Consider the following 12,190-nt stretch of genomic DNA (forward strand, 5'->3'; position numbering starts at 1 on the left):
AGGACTCAATGTTCCCATGAAAGACAATTGTTCTATAGTTCAGGCAAAACGAGTGGAGAGACTTTTACAACAATGGGTTTACTTGATGTTTGTCATCACCTAACTGGACAGACCAAAGTTCAACAATAGAAGAAAGAGAACAGAATTTAAAGAAATAATACATATTCATTTTCACACTAGAGAAATGTTCTAAAAAACAATTTAGCAGTCACTTTAACATGTTTAAAATATAATAAACCTTTTTTGGGGAATAAATGTCTCAGGGAAAAGGATACAAAATTCAAAAGGCACAACAAATGCACAGTGAAAATTCTCTCTCCTACCCTGGAAATTACTCTTAAAAGTTTTATCTTTCTAATTATATATGATTAGAAGTGTATTTGATTCATTTGCCCTTTCCTCCCGATTTGATGAGCACAAAGTTCCCAATTTACAAATGAATGTTTGGAGTATAATCTGCCTGCAAGGACTTTGGAATTTAGAGTATGGTAAATTCAATTTCTAGTTTTTTAAAGGTTACTCATTAGCTTTTAATTATGCCTTAAATGCAGCACACAAAGTAGTATAAAACCTATGTGTTCAATCACATTGCCTCTATGAACTTGTGTTCCAAGTTCCAGCAGAAATAAATCTAATTCATCACCATTTCATCCTACTTCAAGATCCCAGCAGAGATCTCACCCCTTATCTCCCAGTATCTATATTAAAACTTTCAAGCTAATTCCTAAGGAAGTGGGAACAAAAAATTTGTCTATGGTGGTCAACGGGTTATTGAAGAAACTCCTAGGAAGGTAAGCATGTCCACCTGCTGGGGATTGGACAGCTGGAGCATGGTGGCACTAATAGCACTCCTGGGCATTGGAGGCCACGGCACTCCTCAGGTCCCACAGGCTCTAGTTTTGATCTGGAATACAAGGTCAGAGGTAGCAATTACTGTTGTACCCATATGTATCTTTAACTTATAGACAACTGGAAAAAGTTGACAATCTGTTTAACAAATATAATAATACCTTTCCTACCTCTTGGTTTTAGTTATTTTAACTTGAAAAGGAAGTATTTTTCATGGTCATTTTTTACTTTACTTCAATGAAGCATATTTCTTTTACACTATGTTTCAAAACCAACTCACCATCATGATATGTGACAAATATTTTGCCTAGGAAAATCAGAGAAGGGATATTGACAGTTGCTTACCCCAGAAATCGAGATAGCAACCATCAAATAATTAAGCTAAACATTTTCTTTTCTCTCTCACTCAATATATTGACCAGATATATTAGGGCAAGGTGTATACCTGGAGAGAAGTCATGATGATCTCATGGGAAGAAACCAATCTGAAAATGAGCAGGGTTCCCAAAGTAACCTCAAGAAGGAAATTGTAAATGCTCTTTGGAGCTGAGGATAGGGGCTGGAGAGAGGAGGGCACTTGAGATACTTCATGGAGCATGACACTTGAAAAACCTTCTGTTTTTCCCCTGAAAGATGCTGTCAAGCACAGAAGTCTGAAATAGCTTGCTGTGGGAGGGACTGCAACTAGATGGGACTTGACTAGCACAAGGAAAGTGAGTGGGTGGGATGTGGCAAGAGGTGTCTGGAGGCTGCAGACCATTCAGGATTTATAGGCTAATGTATTACATCTTAGCTCATCCATCACAATTCCCTGGGAAACTTAAAAAAAAAGATTAGTTATTCTTATTCCTACTACTAACTAGTTTTGTTTTGAGCTTTATAAACAGTGTTAATAATTCAACCAGAATTTATAAGATGAAAAGTCAAAATTGTTCTTATCCCCACATCTATTCCTATTCATTTGTAGAATTTTTTTCTCCCATTGATAGAGTATATTTCAAAAATCCATACGAATATCAACCATTATTTCTTCTGTGTGCTTATTATTTCTTTATATAAGGTTATTAGTTTATTTGTATCCTTCTTCCTTACCAAATTCTCTTATTATTTGTATTAATTTTTCCACTGTTGTCTTCCAGATATTTAATCAAGCTTGCTTCAGAGACAGTTTTTGTTATTGTTGTTGTTGTTATCTAATTCCTGTGCATTTAAAGGCTTTTTTTTTCTTTTGTATAGTAGTAATGGCTTACACTCCTGTTTTCCAATATTAACAATAATGGACATGGTGGTTATCTTTGTTTTCTTCATATTTTTAGTAGTGTTTTCCTATTAAGAAAGAAGCTGCCTTTTAGACTAAAGTATCCCCCAATTCTTATTTTTTAATATAAATGGATGCTAAATTTTGTCAAATGCCATTTTGGCATTTATAGAAGCAAAAATCTGATTTTTTTCTCTTTAACTTTATGAATAGGATCAATCATATTAATTGATGTCCTACTGTGGAACTGCTCATATTGTTGGAATATACTTTGTAATAATGTATTGTTTTTAAATGTGCTATTGGTTCTTTTTGGTAATATTTAAGATACTTCTACCTCTCATAAGTGAGATTGGTCCATAGTTTTATTTTTATCTTATCTTTGATAGTAATATTATACTCACTTCTTTAAAAGATTTTGGAAGTTTTCTTACTTTTTTAATGCTCTCAATTAGATTAAATATTATTAAAATTATTTCATCTTTTATGGTTTGATGGAATCCTTCTGTGAATCTTTTTTCTTTTTTTTTCCCACTATTGTGAATTGAACCCAGGGCCTTGTGCAGGCCAGGCAACTGTTCTATCTCTGAACTACATCCCCAGTCCTTTTTATTTTTATTTAATTTTGAGATAGGGGTTTTACTAAATTGCTGAGGCTGGCTTCAAACTTGCAATCTTCCTGTCTCAGCCTTTTGAGTAGCAGGGATTACATGTGCATAGAGAAATCAAATCAAATGTGTATCAGCCAACAGATAGGTAAGCAAAATGTGATGTATGCTTACAATAGAATATTGTTAAGTAATAAAACAGATAAATCTTGAACACATTATACTAAGTAAAATAAGCCAGTCACCAAAAAAAAATCACATATTGTATGATTACATTCATATGAAATGTTCAGAATAAGTAAATCTACAGACACATAAATAGATTAGTGGTTACTTATGACTGAGGGGTGGGGAATGGGGGGGTCTCTGCTAATGAGGATGGGATTTCTTTTTGGAGTGATGAAAATGTTCTAAAATTAGTGGTGATGGCTGTACAATTCTGTGAATACATTAAAAACTACTGAATTGTACACTTTAAAACAAAGGTGAGCTGCATGGCATGTGAATTGTATTTGTGTGAATTATGTCTCAGTAAAGCTGATTTTTTTAAAAAAGAGATTACTATATCATGAGTCCTGGATATCTACTTAGGGGATCAAATGAATTGTGATGCTATTTACCAATAATGGGAATGTTATAGCTTAGATCTGCAATATGCTACAAAGGCTCATCTGTTAAAAACTTAGTCCCCAATGCAGCAATGTCCAGAGAAGAGGCTTTGGGGGAGTGATTAGATCATTAGGGCTCTGATCTCATCTATGAACTAATCTATTGAGGAATTAATAGCTGATTGGATTACTGGGAGGTGGTGAATGTAGGAGATAGGGTAAGAGAGTAAGTCCTTGGGAGTATGCCTCTAAGAACTGTATCTTGTCCTCTGACCCTTCCTCGCCGTTTCCCAGTGCCATGAGGTGAGCTGCTCTGCTCCACCATGCCCTCTCTACCATGTTGCTCTGCCTCATCAGAGGCCCATAGCAATGAAGCTATACAACCGTGATCATGTTTTTGTCCACAGTGCAACAATGTTCTGTGTTGAGGCTTTTAGGAAATGATTGAAACATAAGGGCTCTAACCTCATCAGTGGATTAATCCATTTGATGGATTAATAGTTTAAATGGATTATTGGGAGGTGGGACCTAAATTGGAGGAAGTAGGTCACTGGGTGTGTTCCTTAGAAGAGTTTATCATGTTCCTGGTCCCTTCTACTCTCTGCTTCCTGGCCTCCATGAACTTACAGTTTCTTCCTCTTCCTGCTTCTGCCATGATATTTCTGCCTTATAGTCTTGCCAACCATGGATTGAAACTATTTCCTCCTCTAAGTTGTTCTTTTCAGGTATTTTGGTCATAGCGATAAAAAACTAACACACATGGACACATTCACTCTGCAGCACATTATCCTGAAATTTTATATTAAGATAAATTGAGCCTCAAGTTTTTAAAATATGAGTTGAAATCTCCCTTTGCTTTCCATTTTCTTGTTATAAAGATACTTGATTAATTCATCACAACCATTATTCAACAGGATGTTAACATTGACTTAATTGTTAAAATTAAGTTGGCCCTCTTGGAGCATCCATAGTATTTTTGCTTGTCTGCTCCAGTTCACATTTGTCCACATTTATTGCTGGCAAATAACTGGAAGAAATTTTTGACCATTGCCTCTGCTAAGAAAGTCTACATGAAAAAAAATGTGCTATTATCTGATAATAACAATTACAAAGACGATTTTTAAACATTTATCTGAAAGTGGATATAAAAAAACCAATTTCCTCTCTGATTGGCTTCTTTCTGAAGGTTAAAGGAAGTTTGATCTATTTGTAGAAGAATCGGGGGTGATTGAATAGGGAGTATATTAATCAAGATGAATAAGTTTAAAATGAAGTTGGGTTAAAACTCGCCTAACAATAAGTTCAACGATGGAGGATAACTTGTTTCAGGAACTGGAGTTTTTGTTATTTTTGTTGGGTAAGGTTTCAAACTGACTTCTCACAAGGAGGCTACAAGCAGATTCTGTGGCAAATTGGCATCATAGGGAGAGTCAGGTACATAGACCATTTCTAATTAGGAGAAGTTAAAGGTTATATAAGCCCAGCTGCCAAATTGACTGCCTGACCTTCGAAGCCAAATACAATCTACCCTTTTTCCTTCCTTCTCCTTTTTAGTCCAGATTTCATCTAGAAACAAAATTTAAAATGCAAACATAAAATTGTATGATAAGTCAGGTCTGAGAAAATTAGAAGGGAGCTCATTAGTTATAACTGAACAGACTCTGATGACTATTCAAAATCTACATCTTTGCACTCATAATCTTAAGTGATCCCATATTTGGCTTCAGTTTCAATTAATCAAGGGAAAGGATAAAAATGCTCAGAAAATCATATTGTATCTGCAGAATTTTTGTCTCTAAATATATTGCCTATGTTTTTTTTTTTTAAAAAAAAAACAGGATCATTTCAGTCTTGGGTTACAAATCCTATTGCATGTAGAATAATCTAATGAAGACCACAATGGATATGACCCTATTTATAAATGTTATTCCTGCCATAAATAAATAAATAAATAGCTTACAGGTCATCTAGTTAATAAATTATTTCACTAATTGTGATTTAGAAAATATTTCTAATTATCACCTGTGTTTACAGTAGAAACAAATGTGGTTATACTTTTTACAAAGCCATATTTCAGCTTTCATCACTACATGGAATCATTCACCCATTCAAATAATGTGTCAGGAGCCATTCATGGGCTGTGTGTGGGTCACCAAGCATTGAAGCCTAGTGGACAGAAACATCTGGTGTCTGGGAATGACCAGTGGACATTTTCTCTGGTCAGTTGCCCAGGGACAGTGCAAATTTCTATCCCGCTCTGCTGTGGCCCACACAGCACCTGAGATGGGTGTTACCTACCAAGATGTCAGTCAACCTGCTGCAAGACATCAGGAAGCAAGACTCCACCCTTGAAACTTTATCCTTGCCATTAATGTACCCCCTTAAATAAACCACCAGAGCCATTTTTCCTTTGTCTAATTCCAGCACCCATGTGGACTACATCCATCAGGGGCTCTGCTTCATGTAAATATATTTCTGACTATTTGTGTTTTTTTCTTCACTAATTATTTGAGACTTTAGGTTTTTGGGTGGCTTACACCCTCCTCGGCAGGAAGAAGAACCCCCTCAATGAGACACTGGTTGTCGCTCCCATTAAATATGTACTGAGCACTGTGGGGAGCCACCTGTGAAGCTACTTGAATGGTCTTTCACTCAGTATGGAGCCCTGGGGGACTCAGGTCTCCCCTTGGGAACGACCCCAGCATTCCCATGTGTAGACTGCCCAAGGCATGAGATCTCTGTCCTCATTCCACTAGTGGGACAGTTCTCATAACTCCAGAATTGGGTATAACCCATTGGGCCCTGACAGCCCACCTCCTACCTTATTTGGCAGAAGAACATTCTATGGAAAAACTTAAGTTTCCCCATATATAATAAAGCAAATACAGGCAGCTCGACCCCTACGGTTGAAGAGCTGTCCCACTCCAGCTTTCTGAAATTACTTTCTGTGTAGTGTGGTTTTTTTCATCACCTTCTTTTCTTAGCTTTATGTCACAGCCAGCTCTTACTCCATGCAGAGGAACTCCGAGAGAGTACCTAACACCTGTTGTATGAAGGGATACAACAGAATCTTACAGATATCTCCCAGGGCCTTCTTGGGGCATCCATAGTATTTTTCCTTGTCTGCTCCTGTTCTCATTTGTCAATATTCACTGCTGGTAAATGGCTGGAAGAAATTTTTTTTTACCCTCGCCTCCACTAAAAACGTCCATATGAAATACGAGAGAATGTGCTAAGAACACTATCTTCTAATGTCCCTAAAGCCTCAGATCCTATGTGCCAGAACAATGCTGGATTCTATATGGAGTCGGGGGAAAATGCCCTCCTCAATTCTATGCTACTTTTAGACATTTGAGCCCCAAAGCAAGGCTTCTTCATGAAAATTGTTTTTTCTGGAGCTTTAGGGGCTCAAAACCCATTTGGCATCCTCATTACCCCTTTTCTCTGCTCCACCTTATTACCAAAATAAAGCACTGGGACATGTCAATGAGAGCAAACACTTATTGGGTGTTAGTGATTATATTTGTACTGAGTGTCTGGACTCAGCTGACATGGCCTATTGCATTATAGAGCGTTCTTTAAATGTTTGGCCTACAATCTGGCATATAAAGTGAAAGCACTTGAAGATTCTGCCCAGAGCTATGGCAATAACGCACAGAGTAGCAGTTCAGTGCACTTTATCTACTCTTCCGCCAGCTCAAGACTGATAGTCAGATGTTGGTATTGATTGCTTTAGTTATTTGCAGATAAATATGAATAATATGAAACTTGAAGTTGTCTAGAGGTAGATGTGGTGCTGAATCAAAAGTGGCAGCTAATTTTCATAGAAATTGTAAAGAAAGTGGTATGTTAACTCTAGAAAATACCAGGCAAAAGCATTAAATGTGGTCAGGAAAAGGATTCAACCCAACCATATTGAGAAATCATGTTTTCAGGGAGAACATGTAGCAATTTTGAAGGACAAATAAACCAAAATACAAACAAAAACAGACTGCAGGCCTCAGATTAAGGGGTTTACTAGGGGAGAGTTACTGCTAAAATAAATCCAACCAACATCAAGTCTGACCCACTACGTGGGTGAGGATACAGAATTTTGTTGCCTTTAAGAACAATCCCATTGGCAAGTTTCTATTCTACTGTGAAAAAGAATACAACATGAGACTAAGGACAATGATTTCCCCAATAGTTGGTACCAAGTACCTATGACCAGAATGTAGATCAAGTAGCTTAAATTTTGAAATTGCTAGTATTTTTCTCATTTTCTTCCATCATTTAAATAATCTCAAAGGAAATATTTACAATTGATAAAGTTTTCTGAAATCTAATGGGTAAATTCTCAGTTTATGACTTGAAATAGTAGCAAGTGACTTAATTAATTAATCAATTTACTACAGTATTAAACCCTGAAATTCTCTTCCAACAAGATACACCCCTGCCATTTTTATTTTATATTTTGAGACAGTGTCTTTCTAAATTTTCTCGGGGTTCCTGGAACTGGCGATCCTCCTGCCTCAATCTCTCAAGTCACTAGGATTATATGCATGTCCCACCATGCCTGGCTTATTGTTTTTCTTTCTAAATTGCTTATTTAAAAAGTAATATCTATTTGTTGTAAATATTTTTTTTAAACTACAAAATAATTAAGATAACAAATATCTCTTTCACTCCTGTGGGAGACCAACCTTGCACTTGACTGAGTCACACTCCCCGGCTGGGTGGTGAGGTGCTCAGTCACAGAAATGTGGCAGAGCTTTCCCCACCCTTCTTGGGTTCGAGGGTTGGTGTCTCATGCATGGGTGTGTCTTGCTACAGCCCCATGGGTGAAGCTATGCTCACCTGTTCCTTTGTAATATAACCCCTTGTTCTGTTTAGGATAGAATCTTCCATGGAAGTGCCTTGTGTGTGTCCCCTCCTCTTACTGTGCCCTTGGGTGTGGCCTACCCAGGTGTCAGTCAACCTGCTGACAGTGGACATCATGAAGATAGACTCAGCCCCCTGAAACCTGACCCCTTGCCTTATTTGAATAGCTTCTCCTCAATAAAAGGGGTCAGCGTGTGCTCTTGCTCTCTCTCTTCCTGTGGACCCTTAAGGTCAGAGGAGCCATCACAGTGACCCCAAAGAAAAAGGTATTTGTGTCTCTTGTGTGGTTATTTTGCGCAGCCCAGTCATCCCAGTTCAACTGGAGTAAACCTTGAGCCTTTTAGTTGTGAGAACAGAAACCCGGCACACTCCTACCCCAATTCCTACCTCCCAGAGGTAGTCACTATTACATTTGCAATATATTCTCAATGTCTTTCCCCATACATACATATTTTCTTCCTAGAATCTGAAATTATGTATGTAAATGTTCTGCAATTTGACTTTCATTACCAAATAATTTAAATTGCATGTCTCTGCAAGGCAGTAAATAAAGGTCTATATCCTTTTTAAAAAGTCCTGTATCTTATCCCACAATATGATGAAACATTACTTATTTATACAGTTTTCCATTGATGGACATTTGGGTTATTTCCAATTTTTTATTTTTAAAGATACTACTATAATATCCTTCTATATTCATATTTATGCTTAATGTAAGCATTCTGGGAGATAAACCTCTAGGTATTGAATTTCCTGGCAAGATGTTATATATATTTATAATTTTTAATATATTTCCCAAATTACTTCCAAAATGTTTGCACCAGTTTGCACTCCCACCAATAATAACCTGTTTCTCTACATACTCATCACATTTGTATCAAAGCACTGACTAGTTAAATTAGGGAATGTGTCTCTTGTTTCTAAAAGACCTGTTAAGGGGCTGGGGTTGTGGCTCAGTGGTAGAGCACTCACCTAGCATGTGTGAGGTACTGGGTTTGATCCTCAGCAGCACATAAAGATAAATAAATAAAGGTATTGTGTCCAACTACAACTAAAAAATATTTTTAAAATAGACCTGTCAATAAAGGCCTTACCTCATATTCTTATTTTCACTTATAACTGCCATTTTGTTCTTAGGGAGGAAAAAAGAAATGCTAGTTTGATTTTTCAGGACATTCCTCAAAGATACAGACATTTGTGTCAGTCTGTTTTGTGTTACTATAATGGAATATTTGAGGCAGCTTATGTTATACAAAAAAAAAAAGTTTTTATTGGAACATGGTCTGAGCATCTCAAGTTGAGGGATGCATCTGGTGATTCTTTTTTTAATTTATTCGTCATACTTTTATTAATCCAAATAAACAATATTTTAACATTGTCCTCATGGAATAACATTTCATACATTAGATTAAACTAACAAGGCTGTGTTTAGAGTGTGCCATGATTTCTGGGGCAGAAGCGGTTCTATTGATTTCTCCTTCATACCAAGCTGGGCCTTGGTAGAAGTAAGCTGTGAGACACTGTAACAGGTGTAAGGATTTCGTAGCATTGTCTGGTCTTTCACAGGCTCCCCCAAATGTGGTGATGAGAAATAAACGGAGATTTACACTGCTTCTTTGAATCTTGAGCACACTGTGTGTCTACTCAAGGTGAGACTGATTTTTATCATTCAAAGTCTGCCCCATAATCAGCCTTGAGTATGGGCAGCCTGAAGGAAAGGTCATCCAGGCCAGCAATGGACACTGCTGGGACTCATGGTGCTCTGACCTATGCTGATTTATGCTGATGACCTCGTCTCACTCTTCAAACATGAAGAATAACTCTGTGTGCGTGTGTGTGTGTGTGTGTGTGTGCACGCGCACACGCGCGCGTGCTTGTGTGCACGTGTGTATGCTAGCACACACACATGTGGTGTTGTGATGCTGGGGTTTCAACCCAAGGCCTTGCACAAACTAGGCAAGTACTCTACCCTGAGCTACATCTCCAACCCCAATGATTTTTTTTTTTAAGTTGGAGATGAACACAATACCTTTATTTTATTTATGTGGTGCTGAGGATCGAACCCAGTGCCTCACACATACTGGGCAAGAGCTCTACCACTGAGCCACAACCCCAGTCCTCAGTGATTTTTTTTTAATTCTAAATTTTTGTTTTAATTAGTTATACATGACAGTAGAATGCATTTAGGCACTTTGATATATCTTACATTGATGGGATATAATTTCTCATTTTTTTGAGTGTACATGTTGCAGAATCATATTCGTCATGTAGTTACATATACACATATAGTAATATGTCCGTTTCATTCTACTGCCTTTCCTATCCCCACATCCCCAACCTTCATGTCCCTCTACCTGGTGATGTTTTTTTTTATTGACAAAATCCCCAAATAGTGCAGGGCGTCACATGGCAGGAGGCAGGAGTGAGTGTGTGTATGTGTGTCTCCTCTGGTCTCTGATCTCTGATTTCTTTATAAAAAGTCACCAATATTCGATCCTGAGGGCTCCAACCTGATAGCCTTACCTACTTAATCACCCTTTCCCCAAAGGTCACACTTGTAAATACAATAATTGGATTAAATTCCCATCCTCTTCACACCTCACAATACGGATTAGATTTCAACACACAGATTATAGGGGAAAGACTCAAACTGTACTCAGCACAGCAGCATACTCCAACTTATGAACACCTATTTTGTAAGCACCCATGCCTGAGAAATAAACTACTCATTCAGATGTAAATGTTAACTACCCAGAGGTAGGAAAATGTTCCCTTTTCAGGTCCTGGAGATGGAAAAATAGGTTCCCATGTCTCCTTGTCATGATTTTCTGACTCATTCATTCATTTATGAATGGATCCATGTGTTAGTTCATGCTTCATTCACACCTTCATCCAGGACTTAAATCAATTAGGTTCTGGTCCCAAGCTAACCACTGTGGCTATGGAGGTGATACTGCCTCTGTCTTCACCATCAGTCTGTCCAGCCTAGTGGACAAGAAAAAGAAACCAATGGTTACAACAGAGTAGAAAAGTGCTGGCATCTCTGGGGAATGGGGAGGGGCGAGTGCACACCTGAGGTTGAGAGCTACAGAGGAGATCAGGAATCTGGTTCTGGGACAAACCAGGCAAATACTATCTCTAACAGGTCAGGAAGGAAGTGACTAAACTGACTCAATAATAGTTACCCCGAAGGGAAATCTTTGGCTAGGAGTTCCATTAGCAGCAGAAAATTACATTTTGTAGATATTGTTTTGTTTTATTCAAAATTCTTAAATGAAAAAAATAAAAGTCTCAATATCGTCTTCGCTGAAAAGAGGGGAAATGGAACAGATAAGATTTTGATCTTGTCTATCAAATTTGGCAAGGCTCCATGTCTCTGTGCTGCTCCTCATTGTTGACACTGATGAGTCCTGTGGAGACAGGGCAATCACTGGAAGCTCTGAGAAGGTGACAGGGTGAGTACAGAGTCGGCTCTACACTGAGTGTCAGCTCTCCCACATCCTGGTCTTTATCTTAAGTGTGAAATTTATTCTGAGGCAGACCTGTGGTTCAATATTTGACCACAAAAATGTTTATATAAAATCTGCAAAGGTCGAACTTGTAACAACCTAAATGTCTGCCCATAGGAGATAAATGAGATACCTCATGGTTATTTCAGATGCATGAAATGGAATAATATATAACCTTTAAGTCATATTTTCGAAAACTATGGCAAAGGGGGAACATTTTTTAATAAAATATTAATCTCCCAAAGATGATGCCGTAGACCACCTTCACGTGAATTTTATGTATTTGCATACACATACACATACAAATATCTATTTATTTTTTTCTCTTAGCCAGGACAGCCTGAAAATTTTCCCATACGTTTTTCAATATTTCCCAATATTGTTTTTATAGAAAACTTGTATTAATTTTATTTTTTTAAAAAAGAATTTAAACATTTATTCTTTTTAGTTATGCATGGTAGTAGAATGCATTTTGACATATCATACACACATGGAGTA

The sequence above is a fragment of the Spermophilus citellus genome (genome assembly GCF_964194105.1).
Source record: "Spermophilus citellus genome assembly, chromosome: 11".
Lineage (NCBI taxonomy): Eukaryota > Metazoa > Chordata > Mammalia > Rodentia > Sciuridae > Spermophilus > Spermophilus citellus.